Raw genomic sequence first — 8,591 nt, forward strand, 5'->3', positions numbered from 1 at the left:
ACGACGACATGTGAACAATCAAACGGGAGAGCAGGAACGATGGTTTTAGGTAAGAAGCTCAAATGTTCAATTTAAACTAATTATTTTGCTACAATGAGGCCAATCTATCGCACTTCTAACATTCTGCCATGCTTTAAAGCCATCTTAAGTAAATCAGAAACCTATGATGCTACTTTGCCCTAACCAGAGACCCTAAAACCTACTTTCTACACCAGACATGTCCCAGGAGCCATTTTTGGCCCCTGTACTGATTTTTAGCGTCCCTCCCAGCCGCATTTCAATAAATATGTGACCGACCTGCACTGGCAGCTGGTGCAGATGTAAACTTTTAGTGTTTAATTAGGAGACAATTATTACAGACAAGTCTTTTAATAGCTACAAATGCCCGTTAATTTCCTCCTTGTATCTGTTTCATTTACTGAAATACAGACTTTTAGTATCGGCTAATAGGGCTGAACGATTTTGGAAAATAATCTAATTGCGATTTTTTTCCTTAAAATTGCAATTTAATACGATTTTTTCCCCAGTTTGATTTATCATGTCTTTTTAAACATATACAAAACAACAAATCATTTTGTTTCCTCGCTGTGCAGATTAGTTGCTAAAAGACCCACAGCATCTAAACTCAGAGCAGAAATGATTGCGTTCTGCCTACGATATATTTCAACCAAAATTGCCATTTTGACTTTTCTCCGCATTAACCACAAGCAACAAAAATGGCCTCTAAATAAAGATGTTTGTAAACAAGGACTATTTAAAACAAGAACTTTTAATGTTTCTATTAATCAGAATATTATTCAAGAGAACAGCTTTTAATTGATCTGGACATCAATCCTTGTTGAACATAAAGTCCAACCAACAAGCAAGTCTATGTATTAATGTTGGATTTATTATAGTTATTCTACTTTTAATCTATATTCTAGTTATATTATGTTTCACTTATAACAACTAAATGACTATGCAATCTTATATTTTACTAATAACATTCTTGACCATTTACAATATTATATTATACTTATTACTGAAGTGTTATTTCTCCTTATATCAGAACACAAGCATGCGAGCAGTTGCAGGTTGCACCCAATTGTATCTTGCAGCTGCCTGTGGAAGATAAAGAAGTTACTCCCATAACAATGAATGCTGTTGTTGTGTATTGGTTCCCTGCCTAATAGATTTCAACTGGTTTGTTCCCCTTCCCTCAGCAGTTGAAATCCTGTGTAACTAGGGCGTTCCAATTTTCAATAAAAAGCCTGGCGAGCGGAGACTGCTTCAGAGTGGTTTGGAGGATTGTAAACTGAACGGTCTCCGAGCACTCTCCTTGCAAGATCAATTTAACTGATTCTCTGTGTCTTCTTTGTGCAGGTTGCTGAATAAGATGTTTGGTGTTTAAACCTAACATTAAATGGTCCTTCGAGCCGGATTTCAACATACCTAACGATCCCAGCAGGTAAAGTGAGGTTCCAGCAAGTCTGTGGCCACAGCACTAAGACCCTTTCCGGGACTGGTCCCTCCTTTACGAGCTGGGATCCGAAGGTTGAAGAATTCCAGAGACACAGAGAATTGTGAGTAGAATTTCGTTTAAAGAGGAATGAGTGAACATTTCAGATAAAAAACAGTTAAATTCCGCAGGAGGACAGACTCCTCTAGTTTAAACTAACTAGTTAAATTCTGTGAAGGACGGCGGAGTCCTCTGTTTTCTGAGAAACAAGATAAAACCCTGACAATCCTAGGCACTATCAGGTAGCAGATAAAAAACAGTTAAAGTCCGCAGGAGGACAGACTCCTCTAGTTTAAACAAACTAGTTAAATTCTGTGAAGGACGGCGGAGTCCTCTGTTTTAAAAAAATAGGAAATCTAAACAGTTAAAGTCCGCAGGAGGACAGACTCCTCTAGTTTAAACTAACTAGTTAAATTCTGTGAAGGACGGCGGAGTCCTCTGTTTTAAAAAAATAGGAAATCTAAACAGTTAAAGTCCGCAGGAGGACAGACTCCTCTAGTTTAAACTAACTAGTTAAATTCTGTGAAGGACGGCGGAGTCCTCTGTTTTAAAAAAATAGGAAATCTAAACAGTTAAAGTCCGCAGGAGGACAGACTCCTCTAGTTTAAACTAACTAGTTAAATTCTGTGAAGGACGGCGGAGTCCTCTGTTTTAAAAAAATAGGAAATCTAAACAGTTAAAGTCCGCAGGAGGACAGACTCCTCTAGTTTAAACTAACTAGTTAAATTCTGTGAAGGACGGCGGCGTCCTCTGTGTTAGATTAAAAGTAAGAGCTCAAAAGTGTGACTGTGTGTGTGTGAGGAAATACAAATACCACTAGGTATTTTATTTCATACAAAAACAGGCAAGAACAAATATGACGAGCTTTTGTGGATGCATGTAGGCAAGAAAACTCCACCTTGAAGGTTGAAGTGAGTTTTACCACAAACAGTTATTGATCGTCATCTTGTCTAAATAAACCCAGTGTTAGAACACAGCAGGTGTTGCAACCCACTGGGTCCAAACATTCACCAAAATGGGAAAGGGACAAAGTGAACAAAAATGCGAGCTACTCAAGAACTTACATGTAAATATTGGAAAGTTGTTGAGAAAGAAGATAAAGCAGCAATTGTGCCCTTATGTTATTAGATAAAAAAAAAGGGTACAACTTCAATGGCAAACTATCCCTCCTGTAAAAAAAAAAAAAAAAAAAAAAAAAAGAGAGAGACGTCTCGCAGAACACTACGCGCAAGCTGTCTGTCTGTCTTGTACAACATATTGTGTCTGTGGAAATGAGATCATTTTGTTTGAGTGAGTGGGGGAGAGACTGCTTGGATCCGCGGAGATTGATGTTTGTGCGCAAATGGGTTTTTGTGTGTAAGTCTGTGTGTGTAGATTTGTGCGTATGACAGAGCTGAGAATAGCAACTGAAGCGTAAGAGAATTACGATGCATTTGATTGAAACTGGGGATAAAGGTTTTGTTTTTGTGTTATTTGGGTGCCTAATTATGGAGTACAGTTAACCAGAGCCGTGGGGAAAGTATTCAGTTACACTATTAATGCACGAAGCTTGTATTTGACAATGGATTCATGACAGCTGTAAAAATAATAGAGTAGGGTCTTTTTATATTGTAATGTTATAACTTTATTAACTTGGCAAACAGCATATGGGGAGATTATATGGGAGAAGTGGAGCTGGATGGAATATGTAGGGGAGACTTTTTACAATGAGCTGAGGCGAACCTCGGGGGGACAGTTTGACCTAAAGCAGGACAATAGATATGATAAACAAACCTGACCAACATCTGAATGTGTTGGGCGGAGAATTAACGGTTCCTGGTGACACCCCCAGGAACAACACATTATTAGAAACACCCATCAACTATGCGCGTCATCTGTTACTACACCTACAGCCCCAACATCGCTGTAAACAGCCGAGGATTGGTCGCTGATAGTTGATATGTCCCGCCTGCTGCTCAGGGCGCAGCCCTCCCCTCTAGAGGGAGACTTGCTGTCTCTGCATTGACAAACTTAGGGACCGCTCAGGAATATGTGTTTGAGAAAGAGAGTAAATAATAAATGAATAATAAAACTTATATCTGTGTTTGTATAAGCATAATTTTAACTAGTGTGGTTTATTGCAAAAGTGCATATTAAAATTTCCAAATGAGTTTTTATACTTTCAGAAATATAAAAGATAGAATACGAGATTAATTGAAATTAAAATTTTAATAGTTTGAAAGCCCCTAGTTTGAATATAATACACTAGACTTAAAACTGGTTGATCTAAGGAAAGCAGAAATTAGCTCATTAACAACTTCTGCTAATTGTAGGTCTAGGAATCACCAGTTAGCAGAAACAAAAGTTAAAAGTTAAAATGGAACTTAAAGCTGTTTGGTAAAAGTACAACCCGGTTGATTAGATAGATTTTATCAGCCCTACGTCTAGTCATGCATCAGTTTTACAGTTATCCTCAGATGGAGTTGCTGATGTTTAAGAATTTATGAAGAATGTTACTGGTTTAAATTGTTTTACCACAGAAGTTAAACTTTGCAGAGCGACAGAAATCAACAGGAACAAAAAAGGATTTGGAAAAAAATTAAAGGGCAGATCCCAAAGTATTTCTTTAATGTAAACACATTCTCTAAATTAGATAATTTGATGGCGAGCATCATGACTGTCAAGCTTTAGCCGAACAGACAGCCAAAAGCAGGGCTGATCTGAAGGACGTTCCCCTGACTGAGGGAGAAACATTGTTTGTAGATGGCTCATCCAAAAAGGATGACAAAGGCAAAACAAGAACTGGCTACTCTGTAGTGACCGCTGACACAGTACTAAAAGCTTTTTTCTTTGCCACAGCACTACTCTGCCCAAGCTGCAGAATTAGTGGCCTTGACTGAGGCCTGTAAACTCATGAAAGGAAAAAAAGTAACCATTTACACTGACAGCCAGTATGCCTTTGCAACCACACACACATTTGCCCAACATTGGAAAAATAGAGACATGATAATATCGACTGGAAAACCAGTAACTCATGCAAATTTGTTAAAAGAACTCCTTCGAGCCGTACACACACAAATAAAACTGACCCTATTTCTAAAGGAAATGCTTTTGCAGACGAGACTGCCAAAACAGCTGCAATGACAGACACTTTCGTGTGCACACTTTCTATGGACCCTGAGCCTTTAACTCATGATGTTTTAAGGGAAATGCAAAACCAGGCCCCACAACAAGAAATAAATCTCTATAAATGGGCAGCAATTTTGAGCCATGGGAAGTCCCATGTCTCAACAGGAGGGATAGTGGGGTTAATAAACAAAGTATACACACCCTATGGGTTTAATTCTTATTCAAATAATTTTTGTAGATCATGTCTGATATGTGCAAAAAACAATGCTCAGGGGAACCTGAGACCAAAAAGAGGTCAGTTTCCAAAACCTGATTATCCGTTTCAACATCTACACATGGACTTTATTGAATTAAGTCCTAGTGAAGGGAATAAAATTTTTTTTCTGGGAATAGTTGATTCATTTTCCAAATGGATAGAACTATTTCCCACAAAACATCCAGATGCGTTAACAGTGGCAACAGCTTTATGTAAAGACATTATCCCTCGCTATGGGATACCAAAAAAAAATAAATAAATCTACAGTGATAATGGATCACATTTTTTGAACCAAATCATTGTTAAAATAGGCCAAGCCTTTCATATAGACTTAAAAAACCATTGTTCATATCATCCTCAGAGTGCGGGCTTAGTTGATAGAACTAACGGAACAATAAAGAACAGACTAAGAAAGTGCATGGAAGAAACAGGAAGGCCGTGGACTCAGTGCCTAGACCTTGTTAAACTGCACATAAACATTACTAGCACAAATGGCCTGACACCCTATGAAATGGTGTTTGGTAAACCATATAGACTGCCCTATTTTGAGAACAAATGGGAAACTGATGATGAAAGCACTCTAGCAGACTATATGAGAAAAATGCTGGAAAAACACAAACAAGTGACAGAACAAACTGACAGTGTTACAACTTCTGTGTCTCCACGGGAAAACCAGTTAGTTGAACCAGGGGACTGGGTTCTGATAAAAAGCATAAAGAAGAAACATTGGCATTCACCTAAGTGGGAAGGACCTTTCCAGGTTTTGCTGACCACTGGAACTGCTGTAAAGATTGCAGAGCGGAGCACGTGGATTCACTTAACACATTGCAAAAGAATCATTAAACATGACTAAGGTCACAATTTCCATTATTGCATTCAATTTGACTGTATTAGTCTGCCTCCTAGTGATTGCTTTGTGGTATCTGTTGTAGTATTGTAATTCTTCAACGACCCTCAAGAGTAAGTCCGTTGTACAAAGGGGGTTGTATTTCTAGTATACAATCGTCTCAAATCGGTGAAGATTGTCCACACCTCTGCCGAGGGGTCTTTAGGAAGGATTTCAATCTGCAAACAGAATGCTAACTGAAAAAGGGAAAAGACTTGTGTGGTTGGGGATAGCCATCCTAACCGTGGCAGCAGTAGTTATATGGCTATGGGAAGCTCAAATTCTTCATGGAACTAAAAGAGCCAGAGAACCAAGAAGAGTGGGCTACTACAATCCTAAACCTTCCCAAATTATGAAAATATTACAAAATCCATGTAAAGAGTCGAAAGATGACAAAAGAACTGAAGAGCTATATTTTTGTTATCAGAATAATAAGATCCGGACTGTGATTAGTTTTAATAAAGACCAATTCAAGATAGGAGGTTACAAAGCTTCTGATTGGAAAGGTTACAAATGGTATTTAGATGGCACAGGAATGAAACAGACAGGGCACAATTGGGAAAATGTGTTTGAGACAACAGATCATACGTGGAGACAAAACACATATGGTACGAGTAACATTGCCAGACAGTGGAAAGGAAAGGTGAAACTAACTGATGCCAGTAATACTATTTTCCTGACGATAAATACCACCCATAAACCTTTTGGAAAACCAGCCAGTTTCAGAAAATTTAAAGATCCTCCCTGTCATGGTTTAGCCCTGTGTATTTGGCGCCCTCACCAGACAGATCCGTGCATTACCTTGTTTTTCTGCCCAAACCTGACAACAATAATGATGCCTGAAGTTACTTTAGGACAAAAAACTGTCTCTCCAATAACTCCACACATATATGTAGATCCTACTGCAGATGATTGGTTCAAAATTACCACAGGAATGTCCGGAAAAAGCAATAATTGGCTTTTAATGGTGGAACAAGCTGCTCATACTGTATCCACAGGTTGTTTAGTTTGTATGGGTCCCAGACCCTTGCTACAGGTTGTACCAGCAACAATGACTCCTGAATGTCTGACTGAAATAATGAATAACACAGTGCCTCCTGGAAACTGTACATTCTGGGACACTATATACCCTCTAACTACTGAGGATAAAGGAAAACCGCTGTTTTAAAGTTAAATGAGACCCAGTGTACAGAAATACTTCCAGTAAACATAACTTTCAAACCTGTAGCACGTAGTGACATCTGGTGGTGGTGTGGTGATAATAGATTGTTTGACAAACTCCCTTATAACACCATTGGCCTTTGTGCATCTGTGACATTGATTTTGCCAGTTTCTATAACTCCACTTACAGTACGGGAATTATTGACCGCGGTGAAAAGTGTTTTTCCACACACTTGGCAAAAAAGAAACAAGAGAGCAGTACAAGGTTGGAGTGAGGACGATCCAACTTATATTGATAGCATAGGAGTTCCCCGCGGAGTTCCAGATGAGTACAAAATCGTAAATCAGATTGCAGCAGGATTTGAATCTGTTATTTGTTGGTGGTGCACTATAAATAAAAACGTAGACAGAATCAACTACATCCATTATAACGTTCAGAGATTAGGTAATAAAACAGAACAAGGTTTTGCAGCCATCCATGAACAACTGTCAGCTACCTCTATAATGGCTTTCCAGAACAGAATTGCTGTTGATATGCTCCTAGCAGAAAAAGGAGGTGTCTGTGCCATCTTTGGAGAACAGTGTTGTACCTTTATTCCAAATAACACTGCGGCAGATGGCAGCTTGACAAAGGCCCTAGAAGGCCTCCGTTCCTTAAACAGCAAAATGAAAGACCATTCTGGAGTTGATACATCTATGTGGGATGGCTTTGGAGAAGTGTTTGGAAAATACAAACAGCTAGTGGTATCAATTTTAATGTCTATTGCTGTGTTTGCAGCTATTCTGACCTTATGTGGATGTTGCTGTATTCCGTTTATAAAAGCATTGTGCACTAGAGTGATAACAACAGCCATACAGCCCGTAAAAGAGGAAATGTATGCGCTGCTTGCAACTGAAAAATCACCAGCTGATTCTGAAAATGAAGACGAAGAGACATCTCTTAATTTTCCAGACCTGTATCCTGATCCCGACGACTGTGACGACCTCTGGGTGTAACCTTTAAGTTGTGAATGAATTTATGGTTGAAAATCTGACAAGAAGAGACCAATAAAGGATGAAACATAGCTTAAAGTGAATAAACAGGAGGGTAATGTTGGATTTATTATAGTTATTCTACTTTTAATCTATATTCTAGTTATATTATGTTTCACTTATAACAACTAAATGACTATGCAATCTTATATTTTACTAATAACATTCTTGACCATTTACAATATTATATTATACTTATTACTGAAGTGTTATTTCTCCTTATATCAGAACACAAGCATGCGAGCAGTTGCAGGTTGCACCCAATTGTATCTTGCAGCTGCCTGTGGAAGATAAAGAAGTTACTCCCATAACAATGAATGCTGTTGTTGTGTATTGGTTCCCTGCCTAATAGATTTCAACTGGTTTGTTCCCCTTCCCTCAGCAGTTGAAATCCTGTGTAACTAGGGCGTTCCAATTTTCAATAAAAAGCCTGGCGAGCGGAGACTGCTTCAGAGTGGTTTGGAGGATTGTAAACTGAACGGTCTCCGAGCACTCTCCTTGCAAGATCAATTTAACTGATTCTCTGTGTCTTCTTTGTGCAGGTTGCTGAATAAGATGTTTGGTGTTTAAACCTAACATTAAAACTGATTGACCTGTACTTAATGCTATGTATAATTATATAAACTCTAAAACAAGTAATACAATTAGAT

Source organism: Fundulus heteroclitus, chromosome 6, assembly GCF_011125445.2.
Source record: "Fundulus heteroclitus isolate FHET01 chromosome 6, MU-UCD_Fhet_4.1, whole genome shotgun sequence".
Lineage (NCBI taxonomy): Eukaryota > Metazoa > Chordata > Actinopteri > Cyprinodontiformes > Fundulidae > Fundulus > Fundulus heteroclitus.